Consider the following 27,627-nt stretch of genomic DNA (forward strand, 5'->3'; position numbering starts at 1 on the left):
AATATTGGGGTGCATGTATCTTTTTGAATTAGTAGGTTTTTTTTTTTTTTCAGATATATACCTAAGTGTGGAATTGATGGGTAACATGGTAGTATTCTTTTTAGATTTTTGAGAAACTTCCATACTGTTTTCCATAGTGGCTGTATCAATTTACATTTCCACCATCAGTGTAGGAGGGTTCTCTTTTCTGCATATCCTTGCCAACATTTGTTATTTGTGTTCTTTTTGATGATAGCCATTCTGACAAGTGTGAGGTGATACCTCGTGGTTTTGATTTGCATATCCCTGATAATTAGCAATGTTGAGCATTTTTCATGAGCCTCTTGGCCATTTGCATTTCCTCTTTGGAAAAATGTCCACTTAGTTGAACATGTCCAGAGAAAGTTGTTTCTGACATTACTATAATGCTGTTTTCATTCTTGTACCACACTGATTATTGGAATATTCTTTCTAGGAACCTGATGTTTGCTCCTTCCCTATATCATCTGATCTTGGTCCTAGATCTGTCCTTTGGAGAATAAAGCTCTTCTTTAGTTCACATGCTAGAGTTTCAAATACTTGAAGATGGTTATTATCCTTTTCTAAAGTGTTCCCTTTTCTAGGCTAAATATCCACTGTTCTTTTAATCATTCCTCATGTGGCAGGAAACAGTCTGTGAGACAGGAAACTCATGTTTTAGTTCTCTATTGTGTAACAAACTTAATGGCTAAAACCACTTTTTATTGTATTAATACTTATACATGATATAGTATATAAAATTGTGATCATGTTATTATTATATCTCATGAATCTGTAGGTTGACTGAACCCACTTGGCTGATTCGTGCTTGGATCACTCATGTAGTTGCAGTCAAATTCTCAGTGGGGCTGGTTTGACTTGGGCTGGCTTTCCGAAATGTCATCAGTGTCTGGCTGTGGTCTGGGCCAGGAATTGATTTGCTAGGTCCTGGAATATCTTGAGACTGGCTGGGTTTCTATCTCTCCACAAGGCCATTCCCCTTCCTCCCAGCATGATGGCCTCTGGGTACATGGCCATTTTACATGGTGGCTCCATGGTCCAAGATGGAATAAGTAAAGGCTACTAAGTACCTTAAAGTCTGGGCCTAGAAACTGTTAGAGTCAGCTACATTCTACTGATCATAGAAGTCACAGAACCCACTCTGATGAGGAGAAAGGGACATAGGTTTACCTCTCTGTGGGAGGAGCATCAGAAAATTTATGGCCATATGCCCCTCCATTTTCATGTCTAATGTCACTTCTTAAAATGTAGCTACAGTGTTCACAATAGGACATATTAGCCTAGTATGCTATTGGAGAGGCCATGAGATTTTCTTTTTCATCTTTTCTCTTTTCTCTTTAATTTATAATTTCCTAATAGCTTTCCCAATAGCTGTCACCCACTGTGAGCTCCTAATAAACTTGTCCTTTACTGGATCCTTCAAATCTTGATTTCACAAACTGTTATCAGGCCTCGTATTTGCATGAACTTCTTTTTGCATTGAAAGGCAGTATTTGGTTTCTGTTAATGAAAGGTTCACCCTGTTGCATTGAGCTGGTTATTGTTTCAGTAGTAGTTATCTTTAGGATGCCTGAAGAGTGTATACACAGTTCAGATGGAGTTTGTGGCCTTGCTTGCTCTTCCAATCCTGCAGCTCGAGGGAACCTCCTACAACACAAATCTGGCTGTTGCTGCCCCTGTGTACGACTCTTCAGAGTCCCAAGGTCTTGCCCTCAGGAAAAAGTGTGACTTTTGTGTATGAACTACAAGGTTTTCCATATCTGTATCCTGACTCACCCTCATTCTCACTTTGTGTGTGTTGGGGGCAGGGTGGGCAACAGCATATTTCTGTTGGAGAAGGTCATTAAGAGGGTGTGACCACCAGTTGACCCACAAGCTGGACGCGGGCAATTGGAGGCTCTTCACTGCCCCCCCTAACCCCCTCGCCCCGTCCTTGGAATGTATGTTCTGCCCATCACTCCCACTCTAGGAGCTGTTTCAAGGATATAGCCTTGAGAAAGTAAGGTGTTGTTGAGATCATCTGGATGGTACGTGTGACTGAACCCAATCAGGGCCTCTATATAAACTTTTAAGGTTCTGGTGGGCTGGTGTGGAGATCTACTCAGTCTTGCAGCCGCCCGAGACAAGCCTCATAAGTAAGTTCCCTTGGTTACTAAACCTGCCACCTGCCAACCTGAAGTGGTCCATCTCTTTCTTCGGTCTCTCCTTGCCTTCCGTGTTTGGGGGTCAGTTTCATATTTCACCTGGGAAGCTATTGAGTTTGTGAACCAACAATTTCCTTTAAAATTTTTCTCATTGTTTATTGGTATATTGGAAAACAACTTTAAAAGAAATTGATCTTATATCTAGCAAGTTTCTGATTCTTTTTATTTGTTCTAATTGTTTTTCCATAGAATAATCTGGATTTTCTACGTTCACAATGTCAATGCCTATGAATAACAGTTGCTTTTTCCTTTCCAATGTTACACACTTTATTTCTTACTGAGTTGTCTGCCCTATGGTTCAATGTTGAATAGATGTAGTGGTTGGACAGCCTTGGCTGGTTTCTGACTTGAAAGGAAACACTTCTGACTTTTCATCATTAACTATTCTGTTTGCTGTAGGTTTTTGTTTGAAGATACTATTTATCAGATTAAGGCAGTGTCTTTCTCTTTCTTAGTTTGCTACTTTATTTTTAATGCCGGAATGGATGTTGAATTTTAGAAGGTCCCTTTTCCACATAAACTGATGATCACAATCTTCTTCTTTCCTTTAATTGTTTGAATTAATGGGTGACTTGTAATGATAGGTACCTATAGTTAAATCCACCTTTCATTCCTTTTTATTGCTCACCGGCATTCCCTGTATAGATGCATCATAGTTTGTTTATCCACTTACTTGTTGATGGGCAGTTGGGCTGTTTTCAGTGTTTGGCTATTAAAAATAAGTTGTTATGAAGATTCATATACAAATCTTTGTACAGACATACATTTTCATCTTTCTTGGATGAACACCTAGGAGTAGAATGGCTGGATTATATGGTAGGTGAATGTTTAACTTAAAAAAAAAACTTGCCAAGCTGTTTTATAAAGAAGATATACTATTTTATACTTTTATCAGCAATCCATGAGAGTTCCAGTTGCTCTACATCCTTGCCTTTACAACTTGATATGATTATTTTTGAAACGTAGCTATTCTAATGTATGTGTAGTGATAGCTCATTATGATTTTAATTTGCATTTCCCTGATGACTAATGATGTTTTCCATCTTTTCATGTGCTTCTCAGCTATTTGAACATATTTTTTATGATGTTTATGTTCAAAGTTTTGTCCTATTTTTTAAATTGGGTTGTTTTCTTATTAATGAGTTACACTGTTTTTTATGTATATTATGGCTACAAGTCCTTTATCTGATATATGTTTCTGGAATATTTTCCCCTAGTCTGTAACTTGCTTTTTCATTTTCTAAAAATGATGTCTTTTAAAAATCAAGATCATTTAATTTGGAAGCCCAATTTATCATTTTTTAAAATAACTTGCATCTTATATGTTCTATCTAAAAACTTATCTACCTCAAGGTTGTAAATATTTTCTCTTGTTTTCTTCTGGAAGCTTTATAATTTTAAGTTTTATATGTAGGCCTATGATCCATTTTGAATTAATATTTTTGTGTGGTGGGATGTAGGGGGTTAATGCTATTGAATTTAGTTCTCCAATTCTTTTTTTTTAAAATTATTTTTGTACTTATGCTCCAGTGAGTTGGCTGTGTTTTTTTCTTTGTCATTTATTCTTCATCTGTTTTGAGATAAGGTTGTTCTAGTCTCATATGATGAATTGGAAAGCTTGCTGCTTTTTTCTATTCTCTGCAATAGTTTGTATGAGATTAAGATTATTTACTTCTTAAAATGGGGGAAAATTGACTGCTTCAGTAGTCTTGGCTTGCTGGTTCTGTGTGTGTATATAAATGTTGATTTAATTTTTAAAATGCTATTCTATATTTTGTCTGTCTTCTTTAGTTATGTTTAAGTTATATTTTTATGGGAAATTATTTTTATGTTTTAAAAATTATTAACACAAAGGCATTATGTTTTAGAATTTTTAAAAACAAGTCTGACTCATTGCTATCAAATGAGAGCTCATTGAGGGCTGTGACCAAATCTTATCACTGTAGACTCTGGCACAAGCGCCAAAACCTGGGGGTTGAATAAACTGGTAAAACTGGAGTTCAGTTCAGTAGCAGGTCTGGTCAGCTCTACCTACAAGACATATCCAACCACTTCTCACCATCTCTTCTGCTATCCACCTATCCCTTCTAGGCACCATCATCTCTTGTCTGGACTTCTGCTGCAGACTACAGATTTCTCTGCTCCACTCTTGCCCCCTTACTTTGGTCTATTTCCCAGAAAACTCCCAGAAAAATCATTTTAAAACTTTCACCTGATCATGCCAGCCCCACTGCTCAAAACTCTCCAGTGGGGACTTCCCTGGTGGCGCAGTGGTTAAGAATCAATGCAGGGGACACGGGTTCGAGCCCTGGTCCGGGAGGATCCCACATGCTGAGGAGCAACTAAGCCCGTGCACCACAACTACTGAGCCTGCGTTCTAGAGCCCGAGAGCCACAACTACTGAGTCCGTGTGCCTAGAGCCCGTGCTCTGCAACAAGAGAAGCCACTGCAATGAGAAGCCCGCACACCGCAACGAAAACCCAATGCAGCCAAAAATAAATAAATAAAATAAATTTATTTAAAAAAAAACCTCCAGTGGCTTCTCATCACGCTTAGAATGGAGGAGAAATGTAGAATTGACAAAGGGTGTCTTCAGAATCCCAAAGCTTTCTGTTTAGTAAAACCAACCATAACTCCTATAACTTCCCCACAGGTACCAAATATCTCTATAGTCCACCTTTGTACTCCAGCTCCACCCCCAACCTCAGTCCCACCAGTTTATTGGCTGATTGGAATCTTCAGAATTTGGGGGAAGGTTTCTCTGCAGTTTGATGGAAATGTTTGCCTTCAAATGAACTGGTGACATTTGCCTAGTGTCTTACAGGGCTACAATGCAGGAGGCTCTCTTAATGCATCTCCTTCATTAATTCAAGGCTGTTCCATAATGCTCACATATTTCTAAATTCACCCAAGTGGCTAGATAATGTTTTTATTTGGTAATCTTTTTCTTTTCCAATTCTTTGGACGATAGTATTGGTTATTTAATAGGAGTTTTTACAATGCAAGTTCTCCATGTAGTTATATCTATTGTAAGCATTTATTTTTATTTTGTCTTATTTCATACAAAATTTGAAGCAACTTAACTTGCAGTGATTATTATGCCTCAGATAAACCTCACTGGCTATGACACTGCCACTGTGCAAAGCTTTGAGGCAGTTTATAAGAATGTTTCCTATAAGATGAAATATGTAAAAAAGATATCAAGACCAGAGAAGACAGAAATTATGACTGAAGGTAATCACACCATTAACTCCTATATAATTACTACAGTTGGAAGAACTTTTGTTTTCTGAACTTCCTAGCAGGCAAATTAAAAGAGGAAGTAATGTCAGTTAAATTATCTGTGAAAATCATATACAAACATAACAGTTCCTTGGAAGAGGGAAGTCTTTTCTTGGTACCTAAGTTATCATTCAACACTCATAACAGGGAAGGGGAAATATATAATTTAAAAAATATATATACTTAACATCTTAAAACAAATGAGTGGCATTTCCTGATAGTGGCATTCCCCGACGGTGACATTCCTTGGTGACAGCAACTCAGTAAAATGATTTCACATGTAACCCAGGAAAATGCTGCTTTCTGATGACCTAGCTTAATTCTAGTATATAATTTAGAACATCTAGCCTAAACATTCATCCTCAGAAGAATTACTAGGTTCTTTACAAAAAATTGTGAGCTCCTAAACCCTATTACACATCTACTACCTCTGAATCTCTGGAGATGGGGCCCAGGAGCTGAGGTTAAAATTTTGTTTTGACTTTTAACATATTTATTGAGGTGTAGTTTATATACCATTCAATTCAACCATTGAAAGTATACATTTCAGTGATTTTTAAAGTCATTTATGTAGTTGTCTTATTATCACCACAGTCCAGAAAAAGCTGCATTTTTAACAAGGGATTTCCCATGAAATGGTCTGGGCTCTCAAGCTGAAAAACCCTGTTTGATGTGATCCCATGGATTGCAGGAGCTTTACCCAATTTGCTTTGAGCTTTAGTATTGTTGCATAGGTCTTTGGGCAGGAGGGAGTCACGATTGTTCCATAGAACCTTGGCAGTGATAGGTTTAACATTTTTTGCTTTCAGTATCCTCAGGTGATTGTGTGAATCCATGATGCACTAACATTTACTTTGGCTGAAGTACAGCTTTGAACTCTCCTTGCTGTGTCACTGGCTATAAGACTAGTTTCTCAGCTAGTGCGTGACTCTAGTTAACTCTCCAGCATTCATGATCTCAGAACAGCTTTCTTCTATTTTACTTGTAAGCACAGTGGTTAGTTTTCTCAGAACTGAAAGGTTATGCTCTACGCAAAGCTCTGATTGTTATTACTGAAACTGGAAGGCCTTAGATGTCCTTCATTCCTAGGCAAAAAATAGAAATTTTGGATGCACTTGAAAAGTGTGCGTGTGTCGAGAGGGGCGGGTGGGTAATGAAAAGTGAAGGCATCTGCATTTGCTATACAGGGATTCAGGAAGTCTGAGGCATTAGAAAGGACAAGGTACCCTTACAGAGAGTCTTCTCCAACAATTCTCAAAATGGGTAAATCAGCATGTTCCTTGATATAATGTAAAGAATACATTTTGTGGTTAAATAACTCACAAACCTTTGAAAAGTCAATCCAGCTTACTTCTGTAGGATGTTTCAGGGCCATTGTACACTGTGAATCTCTACTGCAATCATGTGTTTTATAGTGGAATTTAAATTCTTCTGTAGAGTATCTCTGCAGGATACTTTTTCAGTCTCAGTATCCAATTTATCTTATTTTGATTGCACGATATTGAGGAAAATTATAATTCATAAAGATAAGTAGTTGCAAATGGTAGCAGCTTTTGGAAACAGATTGCTTTGATGTGTCAAGATCCTTGTCAATTAAACTGAGCGGAAAAAGTGTAAACAAGGAGCCGTAGGACATTTTTGTTTAAACTGTCTATGTTTTATTGTCTATGTTTAATTGTTTATGTCATTTGTTTAAATATGTCTATTTTTTGATCAGTGTCTGATTTAAAGATATTTAAAGACTGAGATAGAATCTGTATGCTTCTTACCAGCACTACTTAAATTGTGGTATGTGGAACAGCATTTTTACTGCTCTAGGTCAACAAAAGAATAGAAATGGAGAATTAGTATTTAGAAAAATTTATAACAATTTGTCACTGCTGTGACATTCAAGCAAGTGATCAGTGAACTCTTTTTTTTTTTTCAGTCAGTGTCTGGTCCAGTTGGGTGATGTCAAACCCATATGGTGAATCACATCTACTATAAGCTACTTGTTGTCATCAATCTCCTATGGAAAGGAAGTTAATAAACAAAGGAGTGAAAACAGACTTGTCCTTCACCGCAGATAGTTTGGGAAGCTCTGCATTGAAGGAAAATTAAGCTGTTGGTCATGTGTAATTAGATACAATATGTATACTTTTAAAAGGAACGGATCAGGTTGTTGCTGTGTCCATGGCATTATAACTATTACATTGCTGAAGATGCTTCTGTGAAACTTCTTGAAATCTTGTTGAGTTTCTAGAATCTTCTACCAGAAAAAATCCAATTTTCTTACCCAGAACCAGAGGGCAGTGTCTTCTCCACTGGGGATTTTCTCATCCCAGGACATCAGAAACATCGAGGGGGGTCCGTCTATCATCATTTGACTAGTTATTCACTCTCTCCCCATTGTTCAATATGATCTGTTGGCATTTTCTTGTTTCAAATTCTATACAAATAGAGCTCAAGTCCAAACCCCTTTCAGATTGCTGGCTCTAGGTCCTGCTTTATAGAAATTCTGGAGCAGCGATGACCTATAGATTTTGCATTTTAGTGCTCTTTTCCCTTCTTTTTCTGGCTAACACTTTCAGAGCTAGCACTGTGATTGGTTCCTTGTAAGAGTTTAATAACATGTCGACATTACTAAAATTATTCTCTGATAACTGTATGTGGAGAAGGACAACGCAAACATTTTTACAAGGAGAACTGTAGAATGGTCTCCTTATCTGGTAGTTTTAGAGGACAATCGGAGATGATTATCAGTTAGGCACTATTTGGTGGCTTAGATATACTTGTTAAAGGTATTATACCTGAGTGCTTTCACATTTTTCCTTATGCACTGATGCATTTTTGAATTTAAAAAAAATGAGAGCCTCTTACCTTCTTGATTTTTCTTTTCTTTCTCAAAATTGACTTCTTTCTAAGTGTTTATATGAATGGGATCAAACCTTATACCTTGTTTTCTAACTAAACTTTTCTCACTTAATGATGTAACTTGAGTTTTCCATGTTGGTACGTTCAACATAAGTCCACCTTATTTTTTGGATGGCAGTTGAGTTTTCTGTTGATTGCATATACAGTTATGTGTTCTCCCACCCTACTACTGATGGATACTGGCTGACCTGATTGCCTTCATGACTACACACACTTGTCAAATTCTAGAATATTAATGCAGATAAAATGTTTTCACATTCATGCAAATTACCATGTGTTAAAGGGACTAAAGGAAATCAGCTTGGCCCTACAGGGAAAAAGGCAGCAATTTCAAAGCCATTTGGACAACAACGCTAAAATAAAATTAATTAACTTCCCTTTAAACAAATTCTTTTAAGTTTTCATGGCAATTTGTGCTTGTGAAAAAATTCTTGGCATGTCTTCTATAGGGAAGACACTTATTCTCTGTAAACCCTAAAGATAGGAGGAAAAGGGGATAATGCCAAGTGGAAAGAGAAGACTCTATTAACATTGGACAGAGCAGAAAACTATTTTAGTTGCACGATTGTTTGCTAAAAGGCCCTTTGAAGCAATCTGAAACTGCAGTGTTAAGGCCGTAGTAAAATTTCCCCATAGAATATTAAAATATAGGCTGGATATGAGACAGTCTCTAGTTTGTTTTCAGGCACATTGTAGGTGCTCAGATGTTTGTGGAATGGATGTGGTTGTAGGATGAATGATCAAATGCAAACCCAGAAACAGAGATGTGGCTGAAGTCTTATGGTGAGCCCAGTACTGCTTGGACCATGGTTAGCAGCTCATTGAGTCTTCCTGAAGGGCTGAAAAGTGATCCCCCAAATCAGGAAGAGCCCATGATTTAGAGTATGGAGAATAGGAAGAGTCATTCAACCAGGCTCTAACCCTTCAGCAGCCAGGCAGAATTTAGGAGAGACTTCTCATTTTCTTATTTTATTTTCTTATTTATTTTTTTGGCTGCGTTGGGTCTTCATTGCTGTGCGCAGGCTTTCTCCAGTTGCGGCAAGCAGGGGCTACTATTCATTGCGGTGCGTGGGCTTCTCATTGCGGTGGCTTCTTTTGCTGTGGAGCACGGGCTCTAGGTGCACGGGCTTCGGTAGCTGCGGCATGCGGGCCCTAGAGCGTGCGGGCTTCAGTAGTTGCAGCACGCGGGCTCAGGAGTTGTGGCTCGCGGGCTCTAGAGTGCAGGCTCAGTAGTTATGGCTCACGGGCTTAGTTGCTCCATGGCATGTGGGATCTTCCCGGACCAGGGGTCAAACCCGTGTCCCCTGCATTGGCAGGCGGATTCTTAACCACTGCATCACCAGGGAAGTCTGAGGCTTCTCATTTTTGCTCCTTAAACACTTTTATATCTTTGGGCAAGAAACTTAGGCTGACAAGGCTTTATCGTCAGAGAGTTGGGAATAAAAATACCAGTTCTGCTTATTTTGCAAGGTTGTTGCAAGGATGAAATGAAATAAATTAATCTGAAAACATTTTATAAACTACTGTTACACAACTCTAAAGTCTCATTACTTGCTCAGATTATAATGTCCTCAAACTTGTGTGGATCAGAGTCATTTGCGGTGCTTTGCTAAGAATGCAGTTTTGAGAACTTCTATTTCCAGCAGTACACAAGGCAAGAGAGCCCAAAAAACCCTCTTGCTACACAACTCCTAGAAATGTTGGATAAAGTATAGCCAACATGATTATAAATGCATAACTGAGCTTGTGACCAGGAAAGGAAAATTCCTACAGCCAGAAACTGGCAGGAGGAGCTATGACTTGAAGAGGTAATTGGGTGCTCACGCCACAGCCGCCTCGAGGGGCGATAATCTAGAGTAATGTATTTTAGGCTAGAGGTGGACAGAAGACAAGGTCTGAGGCTGCCCCAAGGCATGGGGTAAGAATTGAGACTTCTATCTCCATCTCTTCGAAAGGGCATTTTCCTAATTAAAAAGTGGCAGACTGAAAGACAAATCTACCATTGGCAAAGGGAAGTGATAAGGAGTCTAGCCCTCCTGGTCTGAGTTCCAGGAGGGGGTGAAGGTGGGCTCTCCCCTGTGGGTTATACCACAGGCTTGCCCTTTGGTGAGTTCACACTACTTGCATGGTCCACGAAGACCCCAGCCCCGAAACTAACTCCTAGTTCCTGGGTTGAAGGAATGGAGGCATGGAGGACAGAATCCAGAGTATTTTCCTTGCAGGGTTGCCCCTCTGCCCAGGTGGATTCTAGAAATAAAGCCCAGTCTAACATTAACTCCAGTTTCCAAATCCATTTGTAACCTGACCCAGGAGAAATACAGACTCTCAAGGACTTTTAGACATTGGATATGAGGTACAGAATATAAGTATCTTTAAGATGTTTGAAAAGTACGGATTCCTGGGTCCCAATGAATCAATAGGTAGTCTGGGTCCAGGAATTTGCACTTTAAATAAGCATCCCAAAGGAGTACGATGCAGATTGCTCTCAGAAGACCCACTGGCAAATGAAGCTTTGCTGCTTTCCTAAAATGTATTCCACTGGCCACTTTAAATACTAAAGGTATCCACGCTTGGGTTCACCTCCACATTAGTGGGTTAAAAGAATACCCTTTAATGACAAATTTACTTTTCTCCTTTGTGTCTATCTGGCTTTATCCGTTTTCTGACTTCAGTGGATAATTAGGTAGCCAGGATTTTTCTCCCCTGGCCTGAAAGACAAGCAAATGACAATAAATAATAATAATAATAATGATACTGAACCAACATAGAGAGTAAATGGAATTGACATTCAATTCCCCTCTTCTGCATCTGCTTCGCTGGCCTCCCAAGTCCGTTGCTGCTGAGTCCGTCCAGGCTGGAGATGCCCCTTTACCTTGTTATGACTTATGGAGGTTAAAATGGTGCATGGTGAGCCTTTGAGGCAGATGGCAGCCTTCTTTACTGCTTATGTTCTTTCCACATTGAAGACTTGTAGCCGCTCTGGATGATTTTGCCCTTCAGAGGAGGGCTGGGGCAGGCATGGAGGAAGGGTTAGGGGAAAGCCACCAGGAAACTTTTCGTCCTGGCTCTGCATCTTCTCATTCTTTATCGCTTTTTTAATCTATTGAACTCAACATGAGAGGGGTTTAATTTTGAAAGCCCTGTGCAGGGAAGAGTTGTTTTTCCTATCTTTGAGCTGTTCAGCCATCTGTCCCAATTTCTTCCTGGTTTCCTGTTATTTTCATTTTGCCTTTTATGAAGATTAACATGCAGCACAACCACATATTCTATTAAGCTTGTCTCCTCACTACTTTATCTCATTAACTGCTTGATCACTGTGAATAAAAATAATCTTCCATTAAGTCACAACTTCAAACGTCTCTGAGACTTTAGATCAAGCAAACCTTCAACAGTTTAAAAAAAATCTCTTTAAATCCAAGAGGTTCACTTCAGAGGAAAACCTATGGGTGTTCTCAGCCCAACTGGCAGGTAAATAGTCATTTGTAACTAAAGATATGCGAGTGAGAAAACACAGCTTACTCTGGAGTTTGTAGCTGCTCTGAACTTTTTCTCTGGGTAAGGCAACTTAGAGCTGGCCCTGGGATGGAATTGGCTTGAAAAACACAACATCCTACATGTGGAAATGGGGTATATCAGTAAGCAACCATGCAGATTTTCATCCTATTTCATACTTTATTTTTCTATTTACAAAATTAATACAAAAAGAAATAAAAGAGAAGACAGGAAAAAAAAGGAAGGAGTGGTAGGGACAAATATCACCCCAACAAGATAAAACTACTCTTAATATTTTGATAGTCCTAATTTTTAAGTGTGTGTGTGTGTGTGTGTGTGTGTGTAAAAGTAGTATAATGTACATATGCTTTTGTAGCCATTCTTTTTTCCACATCCATATATTTTCTTCATGCAAAGGATAACAACTTTGTGTGAGCTGTTTCCTCTGACTGGACTGTCCTTCTTTCTCTTGGGAACCATTCTTGATCTCCCTGACCTATCTATGCCCCATTAGATATTCTCATGGCTTAGCAGTTTTCTTCTGGGCACTGATCACTGTTATAAATTTTTAATTCCTCTGTGATTTTTGATTGTTCTGTCTCTCCCACTAGACTGTGAGACTCATAAGGGTAGGGGTTGTGTATTATCAAGGCTCAACATAGTACCTGATACACAGTGGAAGCTTCAAGAACTTTGGTTTGGATGAATGAACAAGTTTTCACACCTACAGGATACTCCAGGCATGGATAAAACCATTGTTTGTCTAGCTATAGTTTAAGTTTGAAGTTGCTTATTGGCTATTATAAATGAGAATATGGGCATCTTTGTATGAAACAGTGGTGCCCACAGTCTTAGTTATTTCTTTAGAGAAATTCCTAGTAGTAGAGTCACTGATTAGAGGGTATGGGACATTGTATGCCTTAGATACATACTTTTAAATTGTTTTCCAGAAAGATACCAATTATTGCACAGTCTCCAGCAGTAGAGGAGACAGTTTCCCCACCCCCTTGCCAACATTGTCATGCTTCACATTTTTATTTTTTTTTTGCTAATATGTTTTCTTTTCCTGCAAACTGACTATTCCTAATCTTTATCTTTCTACTTGGACATCTTATCTTTCTGTATTTATAACTATTATGCAAATTAAGATTTTTGGCCTTATATCACAGAGTCTGTATTGGCTTAAATCTTTTTAAATCTGTCAATTGATATTGCATGTTTGTTTGCACAGATGCAAACCTCTCTGTCTTTTTTCCTTTTTTGTTCTTGTCTTTTATACTTATAAAACTTTTCACACACTAGTATTATAGAAGTAATAGCTCAGAAAAAAAAAAATCTAAGGGTGTATATATGAGTATATAGAGGGAAAGGCTGGATTAGTTTATAAATGATACTGGTGAATTGATCAGTTATATGGAGGGGAAAAAGTTATTTTCCATCTAACATTTTACATCAAAATATGTTCCAGATGGATTCAAATCAAAAATTAAAAAGTATAAAAGAACAGGAAAAAATATTGGCGAGTATACGTTCCACTCATCTGTCTTATCTGACTGAATACTCAGACTTGTGAGAGTCTAAGAATTACGCTGGATGAAAAAAAGTCCTTATTGTTAAAAGTTTTGTTTAGAAATTTTGATCAGAAATTTCCCAAGTAGTTCAATGTTGAGAGGGAGATTCTAATGCTTAATCTCTGAATCCCAAGTATCTTTTCCTGAGCAGCGGAGCACCACTTTTCCTAGTTAAGCCAGGTTAAGTAAATAGTATGATAGAGAAAGGACCCTGGCCTTGAAGTTGGAAGACACTGTGTCTAGTCTTATCTTGATCTCATTAGTCATCACATAGTGAGGTGATCTTAGGAGAACTTTCTCTCAGACGTTCTCTTAATCTGTAAAACGGAATAACAAAAATCCCTGTGCTGTCTACTTCACAGAGTCGTTGAGAAGTTCAGATCAGATACTGTAAACGAGCAGTATTTATTACTGAAGAGTGCTAGATCACATAATAATAGCACAATATGCTTTATATTATTGCTACTTATATTCCTATCTATCTCTCCTACAGCACTATTTCTTTAAGAGCAATTTTGATCTCCCCTGCATTCTGAAAATGCCTAACAGGACGGCTTTGCTTGATAGATTATATTTTACAATGATTAAGAGCTCTGACTCTGGAGTCCTACTGAGTTTGGTGTAAATCCAGGTTCTGTCTTTTGTATTGGTGTGACCTTGGGCAAGTTATTGAATCTCTCTAAGTTTCAGCTTTCCCATCTTTGTAAAGAGGATAATAATAGTACCTGTTTTGATAAATCAAGGCTGTTTGGTCATGTCAGCATCCAAATTATGTTTGCTGAAGCCAAAAAGGGAATGTGCTAGCTAATCTGTCTCTGTCTGTGTCTCTGTCTCATCACCGTACTCTCCAGGAGTGGTTAGTTAAGGTATGACCTTGTTGCCCTCCTTTGATTTGCTGCCTCTTTTAGCCTCAATCGTATTTTTGCCTACAGGATTTGTCCACATAGCAGAGAAGAAGGTGTTGCCATTCCTCGTTTACATTATCTAGTTCTTTAACTTGAAATTTAAACAATTTACTGATTTTTTAAAAAGTGGTAAAATAGTCTAAGTTAGTTCTACTTTGGTCATATCCCCACCCTGGACCAATCATGTGGTCTGGTGAGGGGACTTAGATTGTTTAGACCGTTCTACTTGCCCTCTTAGGGCTATGGTTGTGGGGTATGGGACTGCCAGCCCCACCACTATCATAGGATTGGAGAATGGGAGAAGCAGGTCCCCAAAGGAATGGGATAGTGTAGCGTGTGTTAGCAGACAAAAAATAAGCAACGCCTACTATTTTCCTCATAGGACTATTGTAAGAATTAAATGATAGAAATTTTTTGTACCATTGATATACAGTAAGTAATCAAGAATAAAAAGAAAAGAAAAAAGGTCTTCCTAGTATTGTTATTCATTGGAATATTCATTGGAATTGGAATATTTCTTTCTAGGCCTCTTGCAGGTATCAGTTGCCTTCTGAACTGTTGCAGTGAAACAACCTCTGAGTAAGCTTATTTTAAACATCTAGGAAAGAGTTCTAGGTAGTCATGGGATAAGAGATGTAATGGAGCCATCGTTACTCTTCACAGGAATTAGCCAAGAGAAGGGCATTGGGGGCTGGAGGAGAGGAAAGAGGTCTATCTCTTCCGATTAGGGATTCTTCACAATAAATGCTCATTTCAGTGACTGCCGTAGGAGTATACTAGCCTTGAATCTCTGCTGCCATTCCCAACCTCTCTTCAGAGTCCAATGGTCAGTCTTAAACATAGAGTGACATAAGACTGTGGTTCCTCTCTGTTTTCTTTCTTCCCTACTGGTTAGTCTGCTACCCCTGGATTTTTGTCCTTTTGTCTCCTCAGGCTTGGATTTATCTTAGTGTAGACTTTTCTTTTAGTCTGACTCTGGTCATGCAGAGTTAAAGCCTAATATTAATACATAGTGAGAAAAATGGAATTTAGTTTAGCTAAATTAGTATGTGTTGTATTGCTGAGACTGAAAAAAAAAAGGCTGAACCTTTTGACTTGGAACCATGGAAACACTCTTCTTATTTAAGCACCATCGACTTAAATTTGAGGCTTCCAACTGGCATAGATCATCACAGCAAGCAGGTGAATCTATTGAAGTAAACCCAATTTTTGTTTTTTTTTTAAACCCTGAGGTTTGCACCCTGTTCTTGCTTGCTTGCTTGCTTGCTTGCTTGCTGTGTTGGGTCTTCGTTTCTGTGCGAGGGCTTTCTCTAGTTGTGGCAACCAGGGGCCACTCTTCATAGCGGTGCGCGGGCCTCTCACTATCGTGGCCTCCTTGTTGCAGAGCACAGGCTCCAGACACGCAGGCTCCGTAGTTGTGGCTCACGGGCCTAGTTGCTCCGCGGCATGTGGGATCTTCCCAGACCAGGGCTCGAACCCGTGTCCCTCTGCATTAGCAGGCAGATTCTCAACCGCTGCGCCACCAGGGAAGCCCAAACCCAATTTTTTTTTTAAGGACAGACATCAGGAGCACATAAAAAAATCATGTGCACAGGTTGTATTTTAGGGGGTAATTTTCCTTGACTATCAGCAACATTTTGATGTACTCATATCTGGAACATCTATGAGAAAGAGTTAAGTGAATAAATAGTTTCTGCATTTCATGATATGATTTTAATTCTCCCACCTTGGCTGCTTAGGGATGACAGCTTAATCTGATATCACTGGAAATAAGAAATAGCTATATTTCCATGATCACTGAAAGTTCAAATTGGATTGTAAACTCAGATAGAGCTGACCTGAGGCTTATCAGAGCTGAAGCAATGGAACTGCATGAGAACAGAGAAGATTTCATCAGAAAGAAAATTCTGCTTAAGAAAGTCTTTGCCTCACCAAATAAACACTTGAGTTTAGGAGAAAGGAGGACAGGAGATGAGAAACAGAAAAAAGGAACATTTCAAACATTTTAAAAAAATAGCACTTTTTCCTCCTGGTAACTTCCCCACTTAGGTTTGATAGAAAGTAACCCTGCATGTTCCTCAGGACATCTCCTGGAGATGTTCTTAAAGCAGGTGGAGGAATGGAGATTTTGTTTTCCTGCCACACTGGAAAACGGCACCGACTGATAATATTGTACGTTTTTGTTTGCCATGCCTTTTTGCAGCTGACTTGCCTTCCCCTCTCACAGTAGCTTGGCTGCTTTATTTATAGACGTGATTTTTATCTTCTCTAATCCTCATGGGGATGTTTGGAGAACCAAGGGAACTGTTATGAAAGCAACTCTAGGGCAAATAACCAAGCCTGTAGTACTGCAGTGATATCCTGAACTCACAGCCCGTTTGGAGGTTGGTGTGTTACTGAGGCCGAAGTGCATGTACATCACCCAGTTCTGAGTCTATTCACGGCAGACAGATGTGGGCATTGAAGCTGTTGCTATTGGATGATTTTTCTGCTCAGGCAGAATGACGTACTGTAGCTAAAGCTTTAAATTTAGCAAGTAGGATGATTGTTACTTCTCTAATGCCTCTGATTAAGGTCAGCAGCAGATGTTACTTTGGAGCAACTAAGCTTGCTTTCATGAGCAGATGACATGGGAAAAACATCATTTTTTTTTCTGTCTTGAAAATGGGGGAGTATCAGAAGGAAAAGAGTTAGGTACAGATTGTATCAATTATCTAATACACTGTGACATGTCACCCCAAAACACAGTGACTTAAAACAACACCCGTTTATTCATACTTTTGCAATTTGGGCAGGGCTCAGCTGGGCTGGCTCATCTCTACTATGTGTGGTTATGGCTGGCCTCACTCATGCGTTTGCAGTCAGCTGACTGGTTCCCAGGGCCTCTTTGACATGCCTAGCAATTGGCTGTGTGGCTTGGTTCTCCTCTGCATGGCTTCTCAGCAGGATAGCCTAGGCTTCTTACATTGCATTGGCAGCCTCCCAACTGTATAACATAAAACTCAACCCCCTTAAGAAATAGTTCATCCTGGACCATTTCCTATACTTCCTGAGAATGTGTCACAAATGTTCTCAGAATATACGCTTCCATTGAAGCTGTGCTGCTCTGCCAGCTGCTGCAGTGTTTGCCCACCCTTCCATTAGTTCAGCACGGCAGAGCTGCCATTGCAGGTCTCTCTTACCGTATACCTTCCTCCATGCATTCGACCCTCATGTCCCCAAAGCAGTGTGGCTCTCTGGGGCAAGGCGGGAAAATTGCTCCTTCCCTCTTTGGACTACTGTTTTGGAGGGGCCCCCAAGCAGGACTGCTGTGTTCTCAATTTTGCTCATCTTTCTCCATTCTCTGTTGTATTTCATCCATTTCAGACATGCGTCCAGCATGGGCTTGGCTGGGAATGGTTGGATTTGCTCAAGGGCATCACACTGAATGAATCGAATGACATTTTATTTGACTAAGCCTATCATGCCCCATTCCTTCTATCTTTAGGGTAAATTCTCCCGAGGTCCTGGTTTTCTAGACAGCCTTTGATCTTTATATAACTGTCCAGCTAGGACCTCTACTTCACCCATCATCCCTCTCTTGAGCTAGCCCCATTATCGAGTGAGGTTTGTCTCATTTTAGAGGTAAAGGAATTAAGTAAAGGAAATGGGAAATTCAACTGCCTTGACTCAGGCAGTCACTGCAGGTTAGGGTAAAAAAAAGAGTGAGATTCTAGGGCTCTATTTAGTCCGTATCTCACTTGGCAAAGCCTCCTTATCCTAAGAAATCAAAGACATCCTGTGGGGGTAGTAGCGAGCTGCTCCATATGGTACTCTGCTCTTTCTCACCCTTTTAATTTGGCTCATTGTTCAATCTTAATTTGCAATTGTCACAGCTGTGATCACATTCCCAAGTTCCACCAACTCCCAAAACCCTTGAATCTGAAACCTTGGTGGTTTTAATTTTATTTTTGTTGAGAAAGGTTATGTTGTCGCAACGGGTAAAGCTAGCTCTTCAGTGAGGAAAACATTTTTTTGGGGGGAAAAAGCTAATTCTAATTTCGAATTGAACCTCAGAATGGGCTGCAACTGTGGAACCTCAAGTTCAGGAGAGTTGACAACTCAGCTATAATCAAGCTAACTGAATTGGACAGAGCAATGTGAGACATAATTAGCAATTCCATTCAGCGAGCTGTCTCCTGAAAAACTTAAAATACCTTCTAGGCCTCATGCATATTCAGTGCCTCATTTGCTATTGTTTTTATCCAACAGGTTGAAATTCAAAAGGAAAGAATTCTGAGTTGTCTGTCTCACTTTCATCCTCTGCGTTCTCCTCTCTTTTCAGCAGCTCCCCCTCCCCAAGCCTGTCCCACTTCCATACAGCAGGTCACCCCAATGCCAACTGCACATTGACAAATACAAAATACTCTGAGCACATTTTTTTCTCTTGCTTGTACGTTTGTCAACCTTTTCTCTCAGTTAGATAGACCGAGCAGGTACATTTGCCCTGGGGACTTAGGACCATTTTGTAGTTGTGGTCAGGCTTCTGTCGGGAATTCTTTCTGTCCCCTGGTTACTGGGTCATGAGTGGGTCTGTGCTGAACTGGAGATTGATGATCCCACACTTTCCCTCCTGATCTCCATCCACCTTGATGGGTTATGCTTTCACTTTCCTTGATGTTCCAGGTGGCTGGGCTTTTGCCTGGAGGATGTGAAGGGAGATCGTAAGAGGCAATGAGAGGAGAGGGGGAAAAATCATATATATTTCCATGTGTTCACTGTGTCCCCTGGTTAGCTGAGCCTGGGAGTTCCCCAGTAGAAGGCTGTCTCCTTGGCACCCAAAATGTGTAGGGTGTGACTATTCTGGAAGGACCCCTGAGGAATGATTGGTTGTTTGGAGAGGCAATATAGTACCACGAAGACAAGAGTCTGAGTTAGATCTAGAATCAAATCCTAGTTCTGCACTGTGTGGTCTAAGCTGTGTGGTCTTGACCAAGTTTCTTTACCTCCCTAATCTTCAAATGCTTCATCTGTAAAACGAGGTTCCTAATGACCCTGTGTGTGGCTGTTAGGAGGATTACATGAGATAATGTATATGGAGGACCTAGCCAAGTGTCTGGCACGTTATTGGTGCTCAAGAATTGTGTTCTTCTTTTTCAAGTTCCTTTTTTCCTTATCTTTCTCTTTTATTGTATTTTACAGTGTGATATCGGGAAATGTGAAATATGCTGCATTTTCAAAGAAATTACTCAGTACTTTCAATCTCTTTCCCTATAAACTTTCTAGCAATTAGTAAATGCTGATCAAAGTTTCACCATCTTTCCCCTCCCCTCTTAATATCTGGTAAAGGTGACTGGCCAAAAGCATACATTGAGTTAAATGAGAAATTAAATATTTTTCTAATCTTAAATTCCTGGAAGCATCACCGTATTTCCTCATTTCAGAATAGCCTCTTTCAGATTTTATTTCTTCCATCTGGGGAGCATTAGAATAAGAAAAGTTTACTGGTAAAACTTCATGTTAAAATTTTCAATTTGCTGACCTAACCTGGATGCTGAAGCTTTGATTTTCATGTCTTTTTTTTTTAAACTGTGAAGTAGAAAGTTAAGGCATACTCAGCCTTGTAAATATTTTAGAGGAGGCTGAGATACACTCTAAATGGATTCCTGTATCATATTTGATGGCAATTTTGGTAGTCTGGAGTTTCAAGGGGAAATAAAAGAAGGAGAAATGTCACCAGGGTTGTAAATCAGAGGAGGAGAGTTGAGAACTTGTTCCTTTGCAAAGTCACATTTGCCATAGCAGGTTGACATCTGAATGAGTTCATAGGATGAAAAATGAATGCAAGGACTGGATTAAGTAGAAGTATTTCTTTCCCTCTGCCCCTTCTAGTAGATCTTATACGTATCATACCATTTGGCAGGTGACTTAGCCTTCATTAATTACCATCACACACTGTCCTCTAATTGTTTTTCAAGTAGAAGTCTTGTTTTGTTCAAAATATTGCAAAATACTTGAGGGGATGGGTCATCTCACATACTTACTTGGTGTGACCTCCTACAGCTCCTAACCCCATTCTGTGCATGCATTATTGCAAGTTGGGAACAGGATGAGAGAAAATGAAGCCCTGAGCCTATCTCCCATCTGTGGTGTCCCTCAGTTAATGAATATGTTAAGGCCAAGCTGTGACTCACCATGCTCACCAATAGAAGTGGATGTACAGGGAGGGTGAAGAGAGGCCAGAAGAGAAGCCTTTGAAAAGAATACGTTAAACTCCAACAATGGAAAGAGATGAAGAATGTCGTGAAGATGGGGAGAATGTGAAAGATGAAAGAGAATTGGTGATTGCTCAGCTGCCATGGAGAGAATTTGGCTGTGAACAAGTTCCAAAACAATTTCCATGTCATAAAGGTGGGGAACAGGGTAGAGGATAATCACTGGAAATCACGGCCCTTTTGACTGAATAACCTCAGTTAGTTCTTCAAGATACCCTCTTGTGTCTCTACAGCAGGAGCTTGATAATCAGTACTTAATGAAGAATTGAGGGAGCCAATATCCCAAAGAATGGGGATGAAGTAGTTTCTGGACATTTGGAGCTTAGGGAGAGGTTTGCACACTGTTAACGGTGAAAAATACCATCCTTTGCCTCCTTGAGCAAAATTTCCTAGAGTTTTCAAAGGAATTAATCTGGTGTTTCTACTTTAACCCCAATAGAAGCCTAAATCCTGAAAAGTCTCTGCAAAAAGTATATTTTGTTGACAGGTTATTGTATAGGGTATAACTTCCTACAGAAATCTTGTCTAAATCCACCAGAATGGTGAAAATGAATGATACTATATCAAAGTCATTGCTGTATTTGCTACATGGCCTTCGATTTTTTGCTTCTTTTTTCCCTCACACTTTTTTTTTAAAAAGCAGTGAGTCTATTGAGAAATCTTATTAAAAATCACAAACTGAACAGCAGACCTTTTTTTTTTTTGAGAACTAGAAACAGATTTTAAATGACAAAAAAAAAACCTCCTTTAATCTTTTTGTAACATCTTGACAGTTGTGCCAGAAGATGTCTGCTTCTACCTTCAAAATATAATTGCTTTTGGTCTGAAACAATTCATTTCCTACTCTTTTTCCACTACTAGAAATCCTTGCCCTTTAAGCTGGATATTTTCCCTTAATTTTGTGGCTACTTTTTTGGTAAGGTAATGGAAAGGGGTAGGCAGCCAGGAGGCTAAGGAGACCAGAATGAATGTTGTAACACAACACTATGCCTTGTGAATGTATAATGTGAGATAAAGAGAGCATCTGTGAACCAAGGAAAAAAAAACTGAAATATTTTGTCATAAAAATGAGGTTGACTGTCACAGAGTTGAATATCTAGTGTCACCAAAGATATTTGACCTTTCTAAATCCGTCAAAGCATCTTTCTATTGCTTTGTTTTCAATAACTCAAGTGAAGTCATATTATAGTTGAAAACCTTAGCAGTTAATGTCTTAAAGATCCCAAATCTTACGTGTATTTTCTTCAAAGAAGCATTTTATAAATATTGGAATAAGAGTGTCATCAGATCTCCATAAAATCTGCATCTATGGACTTTTTAGCACAAACATTTCTGATCTATAGAATAAACCTAATGAGAATTAGAAATAGGTGATCTCAGCAAGAAGGGAAGCTTTAATGGAGGGGGATGGGGAATTTAGGCGTCAGTGAGAATCCATAACTGCAAAGCGACATGGTGTGTCCTAATCCCTAAACTCAGGCCTTGAATCATGAACGACAGAATAGGAAAAAAAATAATAAAGGGAAATACAGTCAGAGGTGTTGACCATGCAGTCAACCTAATAGTTTGGACTTCTTGCAATGTAGTGTACATTTTTTTCCAATATATTTCGGTCATTTTTTTTTCGAAACTAGCTCTGTGAGAGTAAGTGTAATTCATGAACTCTTTTATGACTCAGTTTTTAAAAAAATATTTATTTATTTGGATGCGCCAGGTCTTAGTTGTGGCACGCAGGATCTTCCTTGCGGCGTGTGGGATCTTTAGTTGCAGCATGTGGGATCTAGTTCCCTGACCAGGGATCGAACCTGGGCCCCCTGCATTGGGAGTGCGGAGTCTTAGCCGCTGGACCACCAGGGAAGTCCCTGACTCAGTTTTATGAATATGTTTGGCTTCTTTGCATCTACTCCTCTCTGTCGCCACTAGAGCCTGGAAGAAGACTGTGCCGTGCAGTTGGGGGACTCGTGGGATTAAGCAACTCAGTGCTGTCCACTTCTGTCCAGATTTGATCTGCTGGATGCATTGAGATTTGTCTTGTAGAGCATCTTCTCTGCTTTCCTCATTTCTTGAGAAATAGGAAATACAGGAATAAAAAGAGGGAAAAAAAGACAACCCCAATCCTCTGTTGCAGGACCCTTTGGAAACTGTATCAGGCACACTGTTGCTTCCACTCACCTGGAGGCTACTTAGTTATAAGGGCCAGGGCAGAAATGGTGCATTTCTATGTAGGCAGGAACCAAGGTGCACTTGGAGAAGCAAGTCCAAGCCCAGGTTTTCTTCTTTCTTAAGGGATACAAGGATGAAAATCAATATGCATTAATCATGAGCACTACCTGTGAGCTGGGCATTGTGCTTGATTGCCCCCCTTCCCCGCCCATGATATATGGTCGGGTCTCTGTCTGATTCCCCAGAAAGACAGGGTCACCAGTAGTCTGGGGGAGGATCAGTTATCTTAAAATTAACTAATAGTTTACGCTATATATTGCTATGCTCTCTTAGGAGTTTCTCAATTGACGAGAACAAAGATTCAGTCTTGCTAGCTGGGTCCAAGACCTAGAAGTAAGAAATTGATTATTTTTTCCTTGTATTTTCTTCCTCTGAGTCACATGCCCTGATATAATAAAGGTACCCCACCCCACCATCCATTCCCCAGGGGTGGTCTTTTTGTTTTTCTAACTCAATTCAGGACCTCATATGTCTTTTTCAAGTCTCTTAACTTTCTTTCACAGTCCCATTTCCAGGATTCTCACTATACTCCATTATTTTTAATTCCATTCTTCCTTCTTAGGAGCATAGCTCTTATCTATTTTGGTCTTTGGGGATACTAGTAGTTTTATGCAAACCTAATAATCTTTCGTTATTACTAAGAGGCCTAGTATTTCTGGAGGGTCAGTTACCTCAACTCAGAATCCATCTCATTTGATCCTAAAAACAGCTTTGTGAGGTAGGTTGTACCATCCTTCTCTTAAAGCTGAGGAAACTGAGACCCAGAGTTAGATAAGTTGCTTAAAGCATGTGAGTAATACACGGTAGAGCCACAAGTTAAACCCTGGTCACTTCGGGTCTAATGAAGGTGCCTATGTTCCTTCTATACAGTGATCTCTTAAAATCTAACATTTATTGAATTGCCTACTAATAGGTCGAGTACTGTGCCAAGGCTACTGTGCTGAGGAATTCTAAACCGAAGTTGGCATAAGAATTGAAGACTGTTGGCTTCCTGAAATACTGTGATGAGAGAGATTCTACGGTCCTGTCTACACTCAATGGGAAAGGATGCTGGGATTCATTGTTAATGTCTATCATGGGAGCATAATAGAGTGACTTTGCCAATTATTCATCTCCTCTCACAGAGTCGCCCAATAATAGCAGGGGCAGGATGAGAGGGTATTTAAGAGCTAGGGTTTGGACTGATACAGAGCAGATTCAAGTCCTGATTCCACAATGTACTTAGCTGTGACGCCTTGAGGAAATTACTCAAACTGAGTCTCCATTATCTCATTCTTTAAATGAGGATGACTGTAGTACCTGCTTTGGGGTTATTGTGAGGCTTGATGAGACAATGCACTTAAGCACCTAATATGATGCTTAGCACATTAGGTCTTCTGTTAGAAAGAAATGTAATGGGGCTTCCCTGGTGGTGCAGTGGTTAAGAATCCACCTGCCAGTGCAGGGGACACGGATTCGATCCCTGGCCCGGGAAGATCCCACATGCCGCAGAGCAGCTAAGCCCATGCGCTACAACTACTGAGCCTGCACTCTAGAGCCCACGAGCCACAACTACTGAAGCCCGCACGCCTAGAACCCGTGCTCCACAACAAGAGAAGCCACCCAATGAGAAGCCCACGAACCGCAACGAAGAGTAGCCCCCGCTCGCCGCAACTAGAGAAAGCCCGCGCACAGCAACGAAGACCCAACACAGCCAAAAAAATAAAAACAAACAAATAAATTAATTAAAAAAAAAGAGAAAGAAATGTAATGAGGATGGAAGGTTAACTGACAGACCACTTACTCTCTTTCATTTTCCTTTCTCTAATCTTAGAGAGGTTACCTCTTTAAAGGATACCTAGTTGACATATTTTTTCACAGTGACATAAAAGAGTAATTATTTCCCCATTTATTTCCCTGACAAGTTTCTCTTCACTTCCTTGAGATTAGAAGTCCTAATTTGGCTAATTGATTTAGTCAGTAATGAGCACCAAATGCTGAATATGACACTTGGGTAAGAAATCTGTAAAACCACAGAGGAAGGCGTGATGCATTTCGAAAAATCAGGATGAGTGTAATAATTTTAAGGGGCTGTAGGGGGGTACAGGCCAGAGAAAACCCTGTTGTCTGTATTTTGGGTGAAGATGACACGGCTTTTTTCAGACCACAGTTTCTCTGTCTGTGCTGCCATCTTGCGAGAAAGAGAAATATGGAAGGATTTGAGGAGGGGGTTAAAACAGAGAAATGTAGGTCCAAACACTGTTTCCTGTCCGAATTCCATTAGCACCGTACTGTCAAGTGCTCCAGCATCGTGAGTGTACTTCCATAGCTTATAATTGCCCTGTGCTTCAGTCAAGAGATGGGTAATTGCTCCTATGGGCCATAGATTTCCTGCTAGTAGCAGCTGATTGAAGCCAGCCATATATTGCAGTTAAAAACCCCAAACTTGCTGCAGTGTTTACAGATAAACCTTCTGTGCAACAGTCATTTACTGTACCCAGCCATCCATATGTTAAAGATATTATCCACGAGCCCCTCATTTTCTCTTGAAGACAGATCAACTGTTCTTTTCAGTTTGATTAAATTTCACTATGTGGTGTTGATAGGCCAACTCTTTTATTTTGTAGCTGATGCTTTAAATAAAGTTGCATTTCTCTGGATCTAAGTTCTACTTTGGGGGCATTTGTTAATAGCCACACTACTGTAGTATTAGTTACTTCTGCAAAGTTTCTTATTCCTCTTTTTCTATTCCTCTGATAAGCCAAATACAGGTATTAGCCTGTGCGTCTGTTGACGTCCTCAAGAATTGGAATCTAGTAAAGGTAAGCCATCCACTCATTAGCAATCATGACGTTTTGGGGTTTCGGAGAAGCTGAAGGGGGATTGTGTGTTTTCTAATTTTAATGACACTTGCATCTGCAATGCACACAATGGATGATGCTACATAATATTAAAAGGTAGATGACGCTCTGTGTCCATACTCACCTTACGGGGGTTCCCATTTCTCCACTCTTGCAGTTTTATTAAATTTAGGCTTTAGAGGCTAAATAAACAGTTTGATATCTATGTATGATTCAAGTCTGTTCAGTGGATCTCAAGATTTTGGGTGGTTTTAATTCAGTTTCTCTGTTTATCAATAGTAACATCGATATCATCTTCTTCTTGCTCCCTTTATTCTTTTTTAAAAAATTTGTTTTATTTATTTATTTATTTTTGGCTGCATTGGGTCTTCATTGCTGTGCGTGGGCTTTCTCTAGTTGCGGCGAGCGGGGGCTACTCTTCGTTGCGGTGCACAGGCTTCTCATTGTGGTGGCTTCTCTTGTTGCGGAGCACAGGCTCTAGATGTGCAGGCTTCAGTAGTTGTGGCACATGGGCTTAGTTGCTCCGCGGCATGTGGGATCTTCCAGGACCAGGGCTCGAATCCGTGTCCCCTGCATTGGCAGGTGGATTCTTAACCACTGGGCCACCAGGGAAGCCCACTCCCTTTATTCTTGAAGCAAGAATGAAAGATAAGAATGGTTACAGATAAACCGGGAATGCCTTGAACTTGTGAAACCAGAAACTCTGTCATTCCTACCATACCCTCCTTTTTAAAAAACTTCCCTGACAAACCTGTACACTTGTTTGAAATTCATGAGTAATTTATCTTACGGTAGGAAAAAAATGTGTGTTTCTTTTTTTATAAATTTATTTATTTAATTTATTTATTTTTGGCTGCATTGGGTCTTCGTTGCTGCACACGGGCTTTCTCTAGTTACGGCGAGTGGGGGCTGCTCTTCTTTGCGGTACGCAGGCTTCTCATTGCAGTGGCTTCTCTTGTTGTGGAGCACAGACTCTAGGCACGCGGGCTTCAGTAATTGTAGCACGCGGGCTCAGTAGTTGCGACTCACGGGCTCCAGAGCGCAGGCTCAGCAGCTGTGGCGCACGGGCCCAGCTGCTCCGCAGCATGTGGGATCTTCCTGGACCAGGGCTCGAACCCACGTCCCCTGCATTGGCAGGCTGGCTCTCAACCACTGCGCCACCAGGGAAGCCTGGAAAAAAAATGTTTAATCCATTTTTTTAAAAAACTGAGTGACTGAAGAATTTGTATCATCATGGTCAGACCTAGTCAAATTAACAAAAGAGATGGGATTTGTCATGTGTTTCCTTTAGTTCTGTCTTCTCTTTTTGCAGCTCTATCTTCCTTAGATATATGGAGCTGATCAATTTATTGGTAATGCAGTGGTAAAGAATATAGTAACATTTGCAGGGTTAGGTCTAAGCATGGGTTCCTGGAACCTCAGATAATGATTACTTACTTACCTTCCAAATTCTGAGGTTGAAATTATTGGTTTGAGTAGAAGGAAAATATAGCAGTTGAAATGAAGCAAAGAACACTTGTCCATAGTATACAAATCCATGAATTTGGTCACAGATGGGGTGTATATGTCCAGGTGTTAAAGAATGTGGGTACAGGACAAGAAAACAAAACTTGACTCCTATGATGGTATAGTTGTATGAAGCATTTTAGCAGATCCAAATTTAACCCAAAGATGAATGAAGTAATAATGAAATATACAAAAATAGTTCTTCATTAAAGGCCAAGGGAAATGATAAATGAATGAACACTTGCTTGTAGGCCCAGGTACTTTGCTTGTATCTTCTTATTTATTGTTTAACTTATGAGGTAGATGTTATCTTCTTACCTAAAAATGAAGCAGAGTTTCCCAGAGGTTAAATAACTTGGCCCATGTCATAAAACTTGTAAGAGAACAACTAGGATTCTAATTCAGGTAGGCCTGACTCC

Source organism: Balaenoptera ricei, chromosome 3, assembly GCF_028023285.1.
Source record: "Balaenoptera ricei isolate mBalRic1 chromosome 3, mBalRic1.hap2, whole genome shotgun sequence".
Taxonomy (NCBI): Eukaryota; Metazoa; Chordata; class Mammalia; order Artiodactyla; family Balaenopteridae; genus Balaenoptera; species Balaenoptera ricei.